The sequence below is a fragment of the Vombatus ursinus genome, unplaced genomic scaffold (assembly GCF_900497805.2).
Source record: "Vombatus ursinus unplaced genomic scaffold, bare-nosed wombat genome assembly UNPS02015414.1, whole genome shotgun sequence".
NCBI classification, from domain to species: Eukaryota; Metazoa; Chordata; class Mammalia; order Diprotodontia; family Vombatidae; genus Vombatus; species Vombatus ursinus.
Genome location: NW_020955192.1, coordinates 810,736 through 829,531, shown reverse-complemented (window position 1 = coordinate 829,531; position 18,796 = coordinate 810,736). Strand labels below are relative to the sequence as shown.

At 34.0% G+C, this 18,796-nt stretch overlaps 1 pseudogene; it reads left to right on the top strand.

The window, feature by feature from the left end:
• Window positions 1–8,790: 8,790 nt before the first annotated feature.
• Window positions 8,791–9,735, top strand: LOC114032323 (annotated as a pseudogene).
• The last annotated feature ends 9,061 nt before the right edge of the window (window positions 9,736–18,796 follow it).

Below are 18,796 nucleotides of genomic sequence, written 5' to 3'. Positions count from 1 at the left end.
GTGATTTGGAGCATTTGTCATATAATTGTAGGGGTCCTAGGTTTCTTCTCTTGACAGTTGAACAATTGTACCCTCATATCATTTATCAATTGGGGAATAATTATTATTCTTAATTGAAATATTTGAAGTATTTGATATATATATATATGTATATTCATGTATGTATGTGCAGATAAATTCTTATATATCTTGAAAATGAGACCTGTACCAGAGAAACTTGATACAATTTTTTTTCCACACAATAATCAGCTCTATTGAATTTGGTTATACAAAACCTTTTTAATTTTAGATAGTCAAACACCTATTTTTTCTTCTGTGATCCTCTCTAAATATTGGTTGTTCAAGAATTTTTCTCAGACCTGATGAGTAACATTCTTCGTATTTCCCTAATCTGTTTATGATGTGACTTTTTTATATCTAGGTCACCTATCCATATGCCATTACTAGGCCTATATGTAAAAAAGATCAAAGAAAGACAAAAAGGCTTTATATGGGATAATATCTCTATGGCATCTCTTTTTGTGATGTCAAAAACTATAAACTAAACAAATGCTTATCAACTGGGAAATGGCTAAATAAGTTATGGTATAGGGATATCATGGAATATTATTTTGCCATAAGAAATGAAGAAATAAGGGGCAGCTACGTGGTGCGGTGGATAGAGCACCAGCGCTGAAGTTGGGAGGACCTGAGTTCAAATCTGGCCTCAGACCAAACACTTGACAATTACTTGCTGTGTGACCCTGGGCAAATCACTTAACCCCAATTGCCTTAAAAAAAAAAGAAATGAAGAAATAGATGATTTCAAAGAGATATAGAAAGACTTAAATGAACTGATGCAGAGTGATGTGAGCAGAACTGGGTGAAAAATTTGTATTACAACACCAATTTTATAAAATGAACAATTATGAAGACTTGGTTAAACTGATGAAGCAAGAATTGTGGAGAACCAGAAGAACAATGTATACAATAATAATAATAATGTAAAGACAAACAACTTTTAAAGCTGTAAGAACTATGATCCAATGATCCAATAACCATCCATGATTCCAGAAAATGGATGAGGAAACATATTATCCACCTCCTGACAGAGAAATAATGGGTTTAGAGTACAAAATAAGACACACATAAACATACATACATATACACACATTATATATACAAATTATATGTGTATGTATATATATATACAAACACTATATGAGTATATACCATATGCACACCTATGTGTATATATACAGAAACACACACACACACATGTATATATTCGTACATACACAAATTTATATATAGCCAATTTGGGTTTTTTTTGGATTCTTTTTGTTAGTTTGTTTTGTTTGACAAAGCATATTTTTGCAGGAAATTTTCTTTTCTTTTTTTCTTTTTTTCCAGTGGGAGTAGATGTGAGAAAAAGAAAAATAGATTTATATTAATTAAAAATGATTTCAAAATGCAGAGATGGAGGTATTACAAATGTAGGAATGCTGCTTGCATTTTCAGATGAAATTAATGTATTGTTAATTTTGCTTAAGATTTACTTTGTTAACAGAAACCACATGATCATCTCAATAGATGCAGAAAAAGCTTTTGACAAAATACAACACCCATTCCTATTAAAAACACTAGAAAGCATAGATATAAATGGAGTCTTCCTTAAAATAATAAATAGCATCTATCTTAAACCTTCAGCAAGCATAATATGCAATGGGGACAAGCTAGAAGCATTTCCAATAAGATCAGGGGTGAAAGAAGGATGTCCATTGTCACCAATGTTATTCAACATCGTACTGGAAACGTTAGCTTTAGCAATAAGAGAAGAAAAAGACATTGAAGGCATTAGAAGAGGCAAAGAGGAAACAAAGCTATCACTCTTTGCAGATGACATGATGTTATACTTAGAGAATCCCAGAGAATCAAGTAAAAAACTATTTGAAATAATAAACAACTTTAGTAAAGTTGCAGGCTATAAAGTAAACCCACATAAATCATTGGCATTTCTATATATTACCAATAATCCCAACAGCAAGAGATAGAAAGAGAAATTCCTTTTAAACTTAATGTAGACATTACAAAATATTTAGGAGTCTACCTCCTGAAACAAACCCAGGAAGTTTATGAACACAATTACAAAACACTTTTCACGCAAATAAACTCAGATCTAAATAATTGGAAAAACATCAGTTGCTCATGGGTAGGCTGAGCTAATATAATAAAAATGACAATTCTACCTAAGCTAATTTGCTTATTCAGTGCCATAACAATCAAACTACCAAAAATTATTTTATAGAATTAGAAAAAATAATAACAAGATTCATTTGGAAGAGCAAAAGGTCCAGAATATGAACAGAACTAATGAAAAGAAATGCAGGGGAAGGTGGCCTAGCCATTCCAGTTCTTAAATTGTATTATAAAGCAGCAATCATCAAAACTGCTTGGTACTGGCTAAGAAATAGAGTGGTGGATCAATGGAATAGGTTAAGTATGCAAGACACGGAAGTCAATGACTATAGTAATATACTATTTGATAAACTCAAAGACTCCAGCTTCTGGGATAAGAATTCACTCTTTGAAAAAAAACTGCTGGGAAAATCGGAAAAGATTATGGCAGAAACTAGGGATAGACCAAAATCTCACACCATATACCAAAATAAAGTCAAAATGGGTACATGATTTAGATATAAAGGCTGATACTATAAGCAAACTGAGAGAGCAAGGAATAGTTTACCTGTCAGATCTACGGAGAACAGAAGAATTCATGACCAAACAGGAGATAGAGAACGTTATGAAAAGCAAAATAGATAATTTTGATTACATTAAATTGAAAAGTTTTTGCACTAACAAAGCCAATGCAACTAAGATTAGGAGGAAGGTAGAAAATTGGGAAAGAATTTTTACATCCAGTCTCTCTGATAAGGGCCTCATTTCTAAAATATATAGAGAATTAAGTCAAATTTATAAGAATACAAGCCATTCCCCAGTTGATAAGTGATCAAAGGATATGAACAGACAGTTCTCAGATGAAGAAATTAAAGCCATCTATAGTCATATGAAAAAATATTCTAAATCACTATTGATTAGAGAAATGCAAATCAAAACAACTCTGAGGTACCATGTCACACATATCAGAATGGCCAACATGACAAAACAGGAAAATGATAAATGTTGGAGAAGATGTGGGAAAATTGGAACACTAATGCATTGTTGGTGGAGTTGTGAAATGATCTAACTATTTTGGAGAGCAATTTGGAACTATGCCCAAAGGGCTATAAAAATGTGCATACCCTTTGACCCAGGAATAGCACTTCTAGGACTATATCCCAAAGAGATCACACAAATGGGAAAAGGACCTAGAAGTGCAAAAATATTCATAGCAGCTCTTTTTATGGTGGCAAAGAATTGGAAATTGAGAGGATGCCCATCAATTGGGGAATGGCTGAGCAAGTTGTGGTATATGAATGTGATGGAATACTACTGTACTATAAGAAATGATGAACAGGCTGACTTCAGAAAAACCTGGAAAGACCTGTATGGTCTGATGCTGAGTGAAGTGAGCAGAACCAAGAGTATGTTCTACACAGTAACAGCCACATTGTGTGATGACTAATATTGATAAACTTAACTCCTCCTGGCAATACAAGGATCTAAGACATCTCCAGAGGCCTTGTGATGGAAAATGCTATCCACACCCAAAGAAAGAACTATGGAAGCCAAATTGTTATTTTTTTCTCTTCTGTTGAGTTTTGTTTCCTCTTTCTGGTGGTTCCTCGTATTGGTTTTAATTTCTACTTACAATATCACTAATGTGAAAATATGTTTAATATGAATGTAAATGCATATCAGATTGTGCGCCGTCTTGGGGAGGATGGTGGGGAGGAAGGGGGAGAAAAATTTTAAACTCAAAAGCATATGGAAGTGATTGTTGATAAATCAAAATAAATAAATAAATAAATAAATAAATAAAAGATTTACTTTGTTAGAGACCTTTCCTGGAATGGGTATAATACATAAATGTTAATAATGTAAAAATAAAATATATCAATAAAAATAGAAAAACAAAAGAATCTGTATGCAATACATATGTTGGCATTATATATTCCTCTCTGTGAGGAAAGATGACAGAATGTGGTTAGTAGAAGTTAAGAAAATCCCAGACACAGCTCTGAACTTGGGGATTCTTCAGGGACTTAAGCCAGTGTAACATTTAGGGGACTTTAGACCACCTGGTAAAGCAAAGAAACATGGTCTGTGATCAAGAACTCCATAGCCAACATAGAACCTTCCCTGTGCCTTCACCAGATCTCAAGAGGTGACTCTGGAGTGAGATAAACAATAGATTTTTTGATAGTGAGACAAACAGATCTAGCCATATCTTTCTCCACAGAGGGTGATTAAGGGATATTTTTAAGAGTTGTTTATATTTCATCTATGCAGAAAGCTGGGCCTTTTATAGAAGAATCAATTTCTCCTAAAATTGAACTAATTTTATTTTAATTGAATTCTTTAGTAAATGAATTCTTCAAACTATGATCCGGTGAGATTGGCATCAATTCCTGGCAAAATTGTACAGCATGTTATTTAAATAGATGGTTTCAACATACTTAAAAAAAGATATTCAGGGTCACTATGATCCAAAATGTATTGATTTTTACAGAAAAATACATATGACACAAACTTTTGGAAAGGATGTTTAGATGGGTAAGTATGGGGACTTTCACAAATATAGAGTACCTCAATTTAAGTGAATCATTTGATATTCCTAGTGGTCTCCATGTGGAAAAGGAACAAAAATATGAATTAAATGATAGCACAATTTGATATGTCCAGACTTGGTAAAATAAAAGTATGATGATTAGTAGAGTTATTATTATAAGGCTTTGGTGAAGTTCTACTGAGATCTATCCTTGGCCCTGCTCTGTTTAACATTTTATCAATGACCTATATGAAAGGAAAGATGTCATATTTATGAAATACAAAGTTGACATAAGGCTGGGCTGCATAGCTAATAGGAAAGATGATAGAATTAGCATCCAACATTATCTGGACAGGCTGAAATAGCAGACAAAATCTAATAAGATGAAATTTACGTTTACTTTAGTACAAATTTTTTTACATGAAGTCAAATCTCCACTTACTCACAAATATTGTAAATATCTATGCTTTTAGTATGTATTTTCTTTTTCTAAAAATAATTTTATTGATATTTTCTGTTTCTTAAATCACTATAGTTATCCTAAGTATCCTCTCCCAGAAAGCCATCCTATATAATAAATAGTACTGTTTTAGAGAGGGAAAAAGTCATCATAACTGATTGAAACAATGAAAAAGCCCCCAAATATGCACAATATGTAAGCCCTGTGGACTTCCTATCTCCATGAAGGGGAACGCTTTTACTTTTTTTTCTCTTGTCTCATTGCTAGCAGTTCAAGAATTACATGAATTGATAGTGGGGATAGTGGGGATAGATACTTGCTTCACTCCCATATGTATTGGGCAGGGTTCTAGTATATCTAGAATATCTAGTATATCTAGTACATCTAGTATATCACTGTATGTAATATTTACTTGGATTTAGATGAGTGCCTTTATTGAATTTTTTTAAAAAGTCCCTCTATCCCTATGCTTTGTAGGAGTTAGCTTATTGCTTTGATTTTTGAGAGCTTTTTTTGAGGTTCTCCTTTGGAATTTTAGGCCATTGCCTCCTCCTTCTCTTCTTTTCTATATCCTTTGAAAACTATTCTTCTAGGTCCTAGAAGGTCCCCTTAATAAAAGGATTTGTTCTGTGAAGTCTGGATTCAGTCAAAGGGCTACACTTGAGGACATAGATGGACATGTGGCCTCCACACCTATTCTAGGATCTAGGGTACATTTTAGGACTTTAAGATTGTCCTCTGCTTGTTTATTACAAATTCTATAACAGAATGCTCACTCTTCTTCCCTCTGGCCCTGCACTCACATACATTTTTTATTTTGTTCTAGTTAGAATTTGAGATTTGTCTCTACTATAAACTTAACAAATAAAATATTCTATGCAAAATATTTACATTTAAAGTTATTATATTCCAGCTCATTTGATGTGAATTACTTTTTGGGTTTATTTAGGATGGCACTTATTCCATTTAAAAAATTGACAATATGGATTTTACCAATTTAGATTTAATTAAGAGGTCAAATTGAAGTTTTGAAAGTGTTTTAATTATTTGCCTATTTATAAATTGTTCATCAATAGAATATGCTGGTAGGAAAAATTGTCTCCCAGGGACCCAATTTAAAAGCAAAAATGAAAGACTGACTAATTCTTTATGGTAATTGGAGTATGATAAATATGATTAATATCATATATGACACAAATATAACATATCATATACTGGAAGAGGATAAATATATTCCAGCATATTCTGATAATGATTTAAATCTTAGAAAAAATAGCAGCATTTAGTTATATGAATACTTATTGGAATACATATTGATACTTGAGATGTATAAAAATGTAGTTAATTAATTTTATGTGACTGGAGTTTATTACTTAAAGTTCAATATTAAGGTGCTCATGATGAGCTAAGCTGAAGTGTTGTTCCCTTCTAAAACTATTCTTGCTTCCTCAAATGTTCCCAGAGCACTTGTCTACCATTCCTAGAATGTACTCCCTCTTCACCTCTATCTCTTGAAATCTTTAGTTTTTTTCAAAGCTTAGTTCCAGTGCTGCTTCCCTCACAATACTCTTCCTACTCACTCCCATTGTCAGTACTCCTCCTTGAAACCACTTTGTATTTTTGGTACACAATTTGTATTTACTTACTTGTGCATACATTATTTTCTCCCAGTAGAATGTAAGCTCCTTGAAGGCAGGGATTATTTTCATGTTTGTCTTTGAATGCCCAGTAACCAATCTCATACATTGTCTGGTACATCATAAGTGTTTAAAAAAATACTTGTTGAATATATTTACATTTTATTTACATTTGCATATATATATTCCTCCTAGTAGAGTATGTTTCTTAGGTGAAGAAGTGAGTCTCTTCGCATCTCTATATCCCCAGCCTTATATATACTGTGTTTTACATTTTCAAGGAGACCAGATCTGTGATTTCATTAATATAGGGAACTCTGATGAAGAAACTTCCTCTATCAGTGCAAATTGGTACCTGATTTAAAACTTGGAGAATTAAATATTTGCCTGAGGACTTTGAGGATTAAGTGTAGAGTCAGGGTAGAGTAACTAAAATGTCTCCATTGGAGCATTGACTCCAAGTCTTCCTGATTACAATGATAGCTCTATTGATTATGGCACAGTTTCTCTCATCTTGTTCTTAATATGTATTCAATATACTCCTATTTATTTGAAATCAATTAAATTAAATTGGATCTTCAAGAAGGGGATTGTAAGTATTTGGCCTAGAACTCTGGTGCTAACTGTCTGAGTCTAACCCAAAGAACAAGATAGGGTACAGTGGGACTACTGCCCCATTTTCCTCTCCCCCAAGGAATTTTGGTAAACAATTGAGGAATTAAATGATTTGTCAAAGTAAAGGGAGTAGAAAAGTAAACACTTGTGGAATCTTTCCCACAGAGCTGGATCCCTGAGGAAGCCAGTCCCTGGGGAAGACTCAGTCTGTGTTGATCCTAAAAAAGTCCCCGAAATCTTCAAAATGAGAGTAAAACCCTATGCCACATCAACCAGCACCTCTATTACAATTAGGAAGCTATGGTTTATCTGTTGCATCTGTGGAGGACTCTATATATGAAGCTACATGAGAATTAATCACCTCTACCTCAAAACCCTCAGAATTGCTTTTAAATTGATGGCCATGTTTTCACCCACTTAACTGGAAGATATGTGCTTGAGATGATCACCAAGGACAAAATGGATTAAAAAATATATAAAACATAGTATTGGATGGTGAGTACTTGATACAACTATCATGATCTGTCCTTCCAAACCCCTAGACATGGTATTTTAAAATTAGGTCAAAAAGTACCTTTTTATCCTATTCAGTCCATCCATAATTAAATTGGACTAATTTGGATCTAGTACAGCATTTAGACTGAGAATAAATAATGCATAAAGTTGAAATTGCAGTAGCTCCAATCCCTTAGGATAGTAAAATCTATACCAGATCACGACTTTGCCAAAAAGGGATGACTCCTTTGCCAACAACTATTTCACTGAAATACATTGGAAAGCCACAATAACCCTATAGGACATTGTTTTTCTGTCTCTGAAACAGAGGAGCTATTGTTCCCACAATGGCAAAATTTACTCTCCATTTGCAGCCAACTGCTAGATGGTTTGTGCAGAACTTTATCCACATGAACAGGAGCTAGAAAGAGATGAGTGATATTCAAGAAATGCTGGTGATTTTTTTCCTCTTTATCTTTAAAAATGCTTTTTGTTGTGTGGGATGATTCTCTGAGAAGAGGAAAAGGGGGCAGGGAAAGAAGGGGGAAGCTATGATCTGTAAAATAATCAACAAAATTATTTTTTAAAAACTGCTAGAAGGATCTCCTTTTCCCTAAAGCCCCTTTCCCTGAGTCATGCATTTTCTAACCTAACACCACAGTTTTCATTCTCGTACTCTGAAGGAAAGGCAGCAATGGTATTTTCTTGCATTTAAATGGCCCATGGGACTGCGAGACAGTATGAGGAACTAGGTGTCTAAGAGAACAGACTCAAAGGAAAAATAAGGGCCCTAAGTTATGGGTTTTTACCAGGTTTGAGAACTGTCTCTGTCTGCAGGTAATCCTAAACATATTATTTAATGTGTTTTTCAACCCATCCCCAGAAAAATCATCCAGAGAATGGCCACAGGAAATTACTCCACAGTGACTGACTTTATCCTCGCAGGATTAACAGATGAGCCAAAGCTCAAGCTCCTCCTCTTTCTCTTATTCCTGTGCATCTATGTGGCCACTGTTGTGGGAAACTTGAGCATGATCACGCTGATTGGGTTCAGTTCCCACCTTCACACCCCCATGTGCTGTTTACTCAGTTGTTTGCCCTTCATTGATCTCTGTCCCTCCACTGTCATTACTCCTAAAATGCTTGTTAACTTTATGTCAGAGAAGAACATCTCCTACAATGAGTGCATGACTCAACTCTATTTCTTTATAATTTTTATTGTTTCTGAGTGTCATTTGTTGACAGTGATGGCATACGACCGTTACGTTGCCATCTGTAGCCCTCTCTTATATAATGCCATTATGTCCTATAAGATCTGCGCGTGGCTATCAGGTGGAGTGAGCATAATAGGCTTGGTTGCTGCCACTGCTCAGACAGGTTGCATACTCAGATCATTCTTCTGCAAAGACAACATCATCAACCATTACTTCTGTGATCTCAATCCCCTCTTAGAGCTTTCCTGCTACAGTACCTATGCCTGTGAAGTGATAATTCTATTTTTTGGTGTAATTAACATCATCTTCCCAATTCTATACATCCTTAGTTCTTACTTCTTCATCATTGCCAGCATCCTTCGTATCCAATCAACTGAAGGAAGGTTTAAAGCCTTCAGCACCTGCAGTTCTCACATAATTGCTATTTAGATCTTCTATGGTTCTGCAGCATTCATGTACCTACAACCCTCTTCAGTTAGTTTCATGGACCAGAGGAAAGTGTCCTCTGTGTTTTATACCACCCTTGTGCTCATGCTGAATCCTCTGATCTACAGCCTGAGGAATAAAGATGTCAAAGTAGCACTAATTAAAATCTTGGAGAAAAAAAATTCTGATGATGACTAGAGATATGACCTCATATGACTATAGATAGCTTTAGTTTCTTCCTCTGAAAACTGCCTGTTCATATCCTTTGACCATTTATCACTTGGGGAATAACTTTTGTTCTTATAAATTTGACTCAGTTTCCTATATATCTTAAAAATGAGGCTTTTATCAGAAACACTGATTGTAAAAATTCTTTCCCAGTTTTCTGCTTCCCTCCTAATCTTGGATGCATTGGCTTTATTTGTGCAAAACCTTTTTAATTTAATGTAATGAAAATTGTCCATTTTGCATTTATAACATTCTCTATCTCTTGTTTGGTCACAAACTCTTCCCTTCTCCATATATCTGAGGTAAACTGTTCCTTGCTCTTCTAGTTTGCTTACCCTTTGACCCAGCAATACCACTTCTAGGTCTGTATCTCAAAGAGATCATAAAAACAGGAAAAGGACCCACATGTACAAAAATATTTATAGCAGCTCTTTTTGTGGTGGTCAAGAATTGGAAATTGAGAGGATGCCTGACAGTTGGGGAATGGCTGAACAAGGTAGTATATGAATGTAATGGAATACTATTGTACTATAAGAAATGATGAGCAAATAGACTTCAAAAATACTTGGAAAGACTGATGCAGAGTGATGTAGAGTGAAATCATTGACCAGTTCAGATGAGAATGAGGTTCTTGTGTCACCCACTCCTCTACCACTCCTCCTCATTTGTATAGAGTCATACTTTCATACCCCAATTATGTGAAAAGATCTTCCTCTCCCCTTTCCTTCTAGCATATTACTTTTCTCTTACATTTCTATTATTTTTTAAAGATAGTTAAAATGTACAAAACACTCCAGACCCTGTGTCTAATTATTCTCCTTCTGTGACCTGTGATGATCATAATGTTCTGAGAGGACAAATATTATATCCCCCATATTAGAATATAAACAGTCAATCCTTGTTTTAATCCTTATTATTTTTCAATAATTTTTATGTTTCTTTTGACTTCAATATTGGCATATAATTTTTTATGCTAAGCTCTGGTCTTTTCATCAGGAATATTTCTGAGGTCCTCTAATTAAAGGTCAATTTTCCCACTTAGAGTTATACTCAGTTTTTCTGGGTAGGTTATTTTTGGATGTAAGCCTTTATCTTTTGCCTTCTGGAATATTGTATCACAAGTTCTTTTCTCCTATAGTGTTGTCACTGAAAAGTCTTGTGTGATACTGACTATGGCCTGTTAGTACTTGAATTATTTTTGGCTGCTTGCAGTATTGTTTCCTTTCACTTGGATTCTGTCTGGATTCTGTTTCTGGGAGTTTTTATTCATATGTTTTTTCAGAAGTAAAGAGTTGATTCTTTCTACTTGCCCTTTGCCCTCTGGTTCTAAAATATATGAGCAAGTTTCTTTTATGAATTATAAAAATATGATGCCAAAGCTCCTTTTTTATTATGATTTTCAGAAGATCCAGTAATTCTTAAACTCTTTCTCAACATATTTCCAAGTTATGTTGTTCTGATATTTTCATGGTGGTATTTATTCCCATAACTCATTTAATTTTTCCTTTAAGTATTTAGATTTTTAAATTTTTCTTTTATTTTTTTCAGTCTTTTTACCTTGTTTTAATATTCCTAATTTCTCATGGAGCTGTTATTTTTATTTAGAGAATTCTAATTTTCATTGAATTTTTTTCTTGGTGCTTGTATTTGCACCATCTGCTCTAAACTATTAATTAATCCTGTTTCTAAATCTTTCTACCATAGGTCTCATTTCTTTATTTTTTCCTATGGTGCTTTCATTTGGTTTTTAAAATAAATTTTAGCTCTTTTTGAATTCTTACTTTTGCTCTTACAGGAATTCTCATTAAACTTTTTCTTTACCAAGCTGAATTTTTTAAGGGGCTTTGTAGATGTTTTGGAGTCATTCTTTTCTTAGAAGTTTGCATCTTGAGTATCATTGTCCCTAAAACAAATATTTTATGGTGGGATGTTTTTGGTTTCCTTTTTCTTCCAGTCTATTTCATGCCATTAGACTTTATGTGAGGTCCAATAAAGCTGCATTTATAGCAGAAAAGGGAAAATAATCATAAGTTGAAAAAATATTAAAAACTGATTGAGGAAACTATAAACCTAACTCATATATTTAAATGTGAATGGATAAAGCAATCCAATAACATAAAAAGAAGTGCCAATTTGATAAAAAAAAAAAAACAAACCCTACAATCTGTCGCTTAGAAGCAACATATTTAAAAAACAAACACATATACAAAACAAAGTTGTGAGGATGGGAAAATATTTTGCATCATGAATCCAAAAATATCAGCAGTGGGAAACAAGCTATCTGACAAAGCAAAAACCTTAAAAAAAAAAACAAAAAGGGATAAAGAAAATATATTATGCTAATGGAACCATAAACAAAAAATTAATATTACTAACAAAATCATATAACCCAAATGGCTTAGTTTCTAAGTTGATAAAGGGAACATTATCTGAACAAGAAAATAGAGTAAAATAAAAGTTACAAGAGACTTCAATACCTCTCATTTTTGATAAATCTAACAGAAAGATATACAGCAGGGATATATGAAACCAAACACACTGTTGGAGAAACAAGAGTTAGGAGACTTATGTCATGTTCTGAATGGAACAGCAAAAGAATATGCATATCTCAACATTTTATGGAACTTTTATAAAAGTTGACCATATAGAAGGGGATAGAAATATTGCCAACAAATATAAAAAGGCAGAAAGAGTTAATATATCTTTTACAGATCATGATACATTCAGAGTACTAATTGGTTCTGTGACCACAAACAAAAGTTGCAAATCCAAATAGAGATTTAACTATGTAAAAGAAAATGACAATGATGAAACAAAATAACAAAATTTCTAGGATGCATGTAAAATAATCCTGAAGGGGGAGTCATATCCTTATGAACATACATTAACAAAAGAGAAAAAGAGAGCATTTATGAGCTGAATATACATTTTAAAGAACTAGAAAAGCCAACAGACAACCCTAAAATAATAACAAAGAATAGACATTAAAAATTTTAAGGTAAATAAATAAACTGGAATCAAAAACATAGATATTAACAATAAAACTAAAAGTTGATTCATTGAGAAAAGTAATAAATTGATAAACCCTTAGCTAATATGATGAAAAAGAAAAGAGCAGAAAATCAGATAAAAGATATCAAAAGAGCCAGGTAAAATTACAGAAAAATCAGAAGAAATAAAAACATAATCAGCATACTATATGGAGTTATATGCTAACAAAACTGAGAACAAAAAAGAAATATCTTTTTTTGAATGGAATATCTTCAAAAATATAAAACACCAAAACAAATAGAAGACTAGATAGAGACCATAAATAACTCAGTCTCAGAAAAGGATATGGATCTAGCTGTAAAAACCTACCAAAAAAACCTTCCTTGTCCTGAAAGATTCAAAGAAGAATTCTATTAAACTGTTAAAGAAGTTAGTATTCATTCTTTATAAATTATTCTTTAAAAATATGAATAAAAGAACCCTGCTAGAATTTTTTATGAGACAAATATAGACCTAATGGCTAAACCAGAGGACAATAGAACAGAAAAAGAAAACTACAAGCCAATATCATTAATGAACATCACCTTAAAAATTTTAATCAAAATCCTCTCAAACAGATTATAGTGATTTACCCCAAAAAATCAGTTATTATGAGCAAGTGAGGTTTATACTAGGAAGGCAAGGATGAATTAACATTACAATCAACATAATTATATTAAATACCAAATAATCCAAAACCACATGACCATCTCAATAGGTGTATGAAAAAGTTTTTGATAATACATAGCACTACTTTATGCTAACACAATTAAGTTATGCTAACTCATGAATAGGGAGTTAGGAATAAAGGATATTGATATTAATCCACAATTTCCAAATTGAAAAGTGAGGGGATGCCCATTAATTGGAGAATAGCTGAAAAAATGTGGGTTTATGATAGAGATGGAATGCTATTGTACCATAAGAAATGATGAACAGGGTGGCTTAAGAAAAACCTGGGAAGTCTTATATGACCTGATGCACAGTGAAGTGACCAGAATCAAGAGAATATTGTATAGTAACAGCAAAATTGTAACAATGATCAACTGTGAAAGACTTAGCAACTCTTATCAAGACAATGATCCAAGACTCTTCCAAAGGACCCATAATGAAAAATGCTATCCCCTCCAGAGAGAGAACTGGTGAACTTTGAGTGCAGAATGGATCGTACTTCTTTTTCAATTGATTTTTCTTGTTTATGTGTGTATTTGCTTTTGAAACATGGCTACTATGGAAATATGTTTTGCATGATTTCACATGTATAATCATTATCATATTGCTTGCCTTCTCAAGAGGTGTGGGAAAGGCAGAAAATTTTATACAATAACTTAATTTTTTAAAATGTAATTAAAAAAATCTAATGACATGAAAATATATTTAAAAAAGAAAAAAATTCTAGTGTATCTCTATTGCTTTTGGATTTAGATAGATGCTTATAATGAAATTTTTAAAAGGTTCCTCCATGCCTATAGTTCTGAAGCCACCCTGCTCATCATTTCTTATGGCACAATAGCACTCCATCCCAATCATAAAATACATGTTTTTAGCTATTCCCCGATTAATGGGCATCCCCTCAATTTCCAATTCTTTGCCACTACAAAAACAGCTTCTATAAATATTTTATACATGTGGGTCCTTTTCCTTTATTTTACGATCTCTTTGGGATACAGACCTAGTAATGCTATTGCTGGGTCAAAGGGTATGCACAATTTTGTAGCCCTTTGGCTACTGTTCTCCAAATTGTTCTCCAGAATGGTTGAACCAGTTCACAAATCACCAACAGTACATTCATGTCCCCATTTTTCCACATCTCCAATATTTGTCATTTTCCTTGTCTGTCAAGTTAGTCATCTTTAAATTAAAACAAAGGTTTTGTTAGGTTTTGAAGTTTTGTGTTTAGTTTCCAGTAAATATATAGTGGGCAGCTAGATGGTACAGTGAGAAGTACCATGTCTAGAGTCAGGAAGACTCATCTTGAGTTCAAATCTTGACTCACATATTTATTAGCTGTGTGACCCTAGGCAAGATACTTAATGTTGTTTGCCTCAGTTTTCTTATCTGTAAAATGAGCTGGAGAAGGAAATGGCAAATCACTGCAGTATCTTTGCAAAGGAAACCCCAAATGGGGTTATGAAGAATTAGACACAACTAAAGTGACTGAACAAAAACAACAAAATATGTAGTATCATTGGATCTAGAAAGAATTATTCCAGCTCTCCTAGGCCATCCAATGGAAAGAATATTAGATTAGAGGCAGAGGAAATGAATTTGAATTGCAGCTCTTGGTATTTTTTTTAACTATCTTATAGTCACTACTAAATTAATGAATATTAGATGGAACAGGGGAAAGAACACTGACTCTGGAGTCTTAGGACCTGGATTAGCATCCTGCTTCTGACACTTATTATCTATATGACATTGAGCAAGTCTTTTAACCTCTCTGGGTTCCAGTTTCCTCATCTGTACAATGTGAAAGTTGAACTATGTAAACCTTTATGGTCTTTTCAAGCCCTAAATCTATGATTGTATGGTCTTATTTATTTTCATTTGTGCAGTTAAAGACATTATCATTTCTCTATCACAGAAGAAGTTCCTAGGCTTTACCAGATTGCCAAAGTGGTCTATGACACAAAGGAGGTTAATAACTCCTGCTTTAATGTATCATAAAACTTTGTGAGAAATCATTTGCTACATATCACCTGTGTCACATTGGAAAAATATCTTTAGCTTTCTTAGGTCTTATTTTCCTTACCCACCAAATTAAGGAGCTGGACTTCAATGGTTCTTTTTAGCCCTAAATCTATGATTCTATAATTAATGTAGTGATAGATCCTATTCCCTGGAACATTACCTTAGAAAATCTTCAGATAAATTCCTTTAATCATGCTGTGCTAATATCTTTGACAGTGAATTCTAGTAGTGAACCAGTACATTCTGATAATGCTTTTGCAGGAGTACTTAGTTACAATAAGAAGGTTAGAAAGCCAAAGTCTGAAAAGTAGACTCCTATCCCCTTGAAGAAAAAAAATATTTTATAAATGTGAGCTTCTAATAAAAGTGGAACATAAAAGAATGAAAAACTTTCACCAAATCTAGAGGTTCCATACCAATAATTATGTACTCAAATTTGGAAGTAAAAGAAAAAATAAGAGAAGATTTTTTTTTAATTTAGGGAATGAAAGTGAAGTATATTTGGCTCACTATAGCACAAGTCTTTGTATAAGTAAGTATACCTCAAAAAAAAAGGCAGGCTCCCGAATGTACGTCCCACATATAAGTTACTAGGTGCTGTTGGAGGACAAAAGCTGAGCTGTCAGCCATCTCTCCTTTTTGCAAGGGCATGTATTTCTTTTATTCAGTCTACAAGCATTTCTTAAGCACTTAGAATGTAGTAGTTGCTCCGTTAAGCACTAGGGATGTGAAGAATGGCAAAAACGTTCTTGTCTTCAAGGAACTCATATGACACTGTGAGATACACCATGTAAATAATGACACAAATGTAACATTAGTTTCTATAAATGGAACCTAATCTCAGAAGGGATAGGCACTAGCAGCTAGAAGGACTGGCAAAGGGTTTAACAAAAGGAATTTAAACTAAGTCTTGAAGGAAGCCAAGGGAACAAAATGGAAGAACTTAAGAAGAAATGACAGTCAGTGCAAAGGCATGGATGTGGGAGATGAAGTATCCTGTGTTTGAAATAGAAGGCAGGAGAGTATAGTTGTCTCTTAGAGTGAGGGAAGGGAATAAAGTGTAAGGACACTAGACAGATTGAGGTACTCAGGTTGTAAAGAGCTTTACATTTTAAATGGAGGACTTTATATTTGATCCCAAAGATAATCGAGATTTGGTAGGTTTTATTAATTAAAGGCATGTAATCATTTCCAGAAAAATCACCTTGGCAGCTGAGCAGATGATGGACTGAAGTACCTACTTCACTGAGACTTGAGACTGACTAATTAAAAAGTTATTTAAATTGTCCAAATGACGAAGGTCTGACTGGGGAGATAGGTATATATGAGATATCATGAAAGTAAAAACAACAGATCATACATTAAGGCTGAGTGAAGACTTGAGGATAACTTTTGAGTATAAGTGACTTTAATAGGAAGAAGAAAAATGGTTGAAACAAAATGAGTGAGTGAAAGAAAGCAATGGAGCCTAAATCCCCACTAAACTTCCCCCACAAGTATCTAGGAAATGGACCAGATAAAATTCTGATAGGTAAAATAAAAAAAACAATCAAACAAAGAAACACTGGTAGAATTTTTTTTTTTTTTCCATACAGAGCATCATAAGGAGACAGGCAGAAAAGACTTCAGACACTATGGATAGGTTCTTGTTAGGACCTTAGTGCATGCAGAGCATTCCAACCATTAAAAAGTGAAAGGGGGCCCAGACTGAAGACCAGAGCAAAAGCATCAATGCATTCAATCCAATAAACATTTATTAAGCACCTATTATTTTTCAGGCATTATGCTAAGCACTGGGAGACACAGTTAATAAAAAAGATAATCCCTACCCTCAAGGAGTTTACAATCTAAAGAGAGAGACAGCCCACAAAAGGAGACAGGAAATAAGGGCAGAAAGAGATCCCAAGGAATTTTTAAAATAACAGAAGGGTGACGGGAACAGGTGCCATATGGTGTCTCTGTTGCTCACCATCCACTTCTCAGCCTTGGATTCAGGGTGGAAAGGAATGGTTGTGAGCATGGGTCCAAGCTGTGTATTGAGCAAAGAACAAGTTCCAGAAGCAAACTACAGTGATGGACATCTGATCCCATGAGTACAGTTGTGAATCAATTCTAGACTCAAGGCCACCATGGAAGTCTGTCTGCAGTGGAATAACCAGGGTAGGAGTCCAAGACAAAAGATTAGCCAGCAATTTAGTTGTTCTGAAACTGTAGGGCCTCTCACAGGGCTAATGGCAGCTGAATTCAGCAGTAGCCTAATGAAACTCCCAATCAGGGGCAAGCTGACAGGCCCAAACCTGGGTCAGTTTCTTGCAGAGCTCAGATGAGGAGGACAATGAGCTGACCATACCCTGGATCATATAATTTTGGAAGCGCTTTGGAAACTTGAAGGGTCCCAGGATGAACCATGAAAAGTGCAGAGGAATATAAGCAAACAGAACCTCAGGCCAGATATCACCCAAAAGGGCACAGAGCCTAACTCTAACATAAAGGCCAAAATAAAGAAGTAGACTGGAAGAACGAGCAAACAAACAAACAACAAAAAGGAATCCCATCACAAAGAGGTAGTATGGTGGCAGAGAATCTAAGGACACAAACCCAGAAGAAAAGAATGACTTGAAAATATCTACAAGCAAAGTCTCAAAGAAAAATGCAGCTTGGACACAAGCCTTACAAAATAATTGTAGAAGAATTAAAGGAAGAGTTTTTTTTAAAAGAGAAAAATGTGAAATGGTCTCAAGACCAGAAAGAATTCATGGAAGAGCTCAAGAAGGAGCTTAAAATCATATAAGAGAGGTAGTAGAAAAATTAGGAGAAGAAATGAGAATGATACAAGAGAATTATGAAAAAGAGTTAACAGCTTGGAAAAAGAAAATAACTGCTTAAAAAGTAGAATTGGCCAAATAGAACAGAAAGTACAAAAGTTAATTGAGAAAAACAACTCCTTAAAAGTTAGAATTGGGCAAATAGAATGCCTAAATAACTCCATCTTAGAAAAAGAAATTGAGCAAACCATTAAGAAAAAATCCGCAGGGCCAGGTGGGTTCACAAATGAACTCCACCAACCATTTAAAGAACAATTAATCCCAATACTATATAAACTATTTGGTAAAAAAAAAAGGTGAAGGAGTCCTACCAAACTTCTTTCATGGCACAAATGTGGTGCTGATACCTAAACCAGGAAGAGCTAAAACAGAAAAAGAAAATTATAGACCAATAGGAAAACAGTTTGGCAATTGCTTTTAGGGGTTGAAGGTGAGAGAAGAGTTAAGGATCAGTCCAAAATCATGAAACACTATGACTAGAAAGA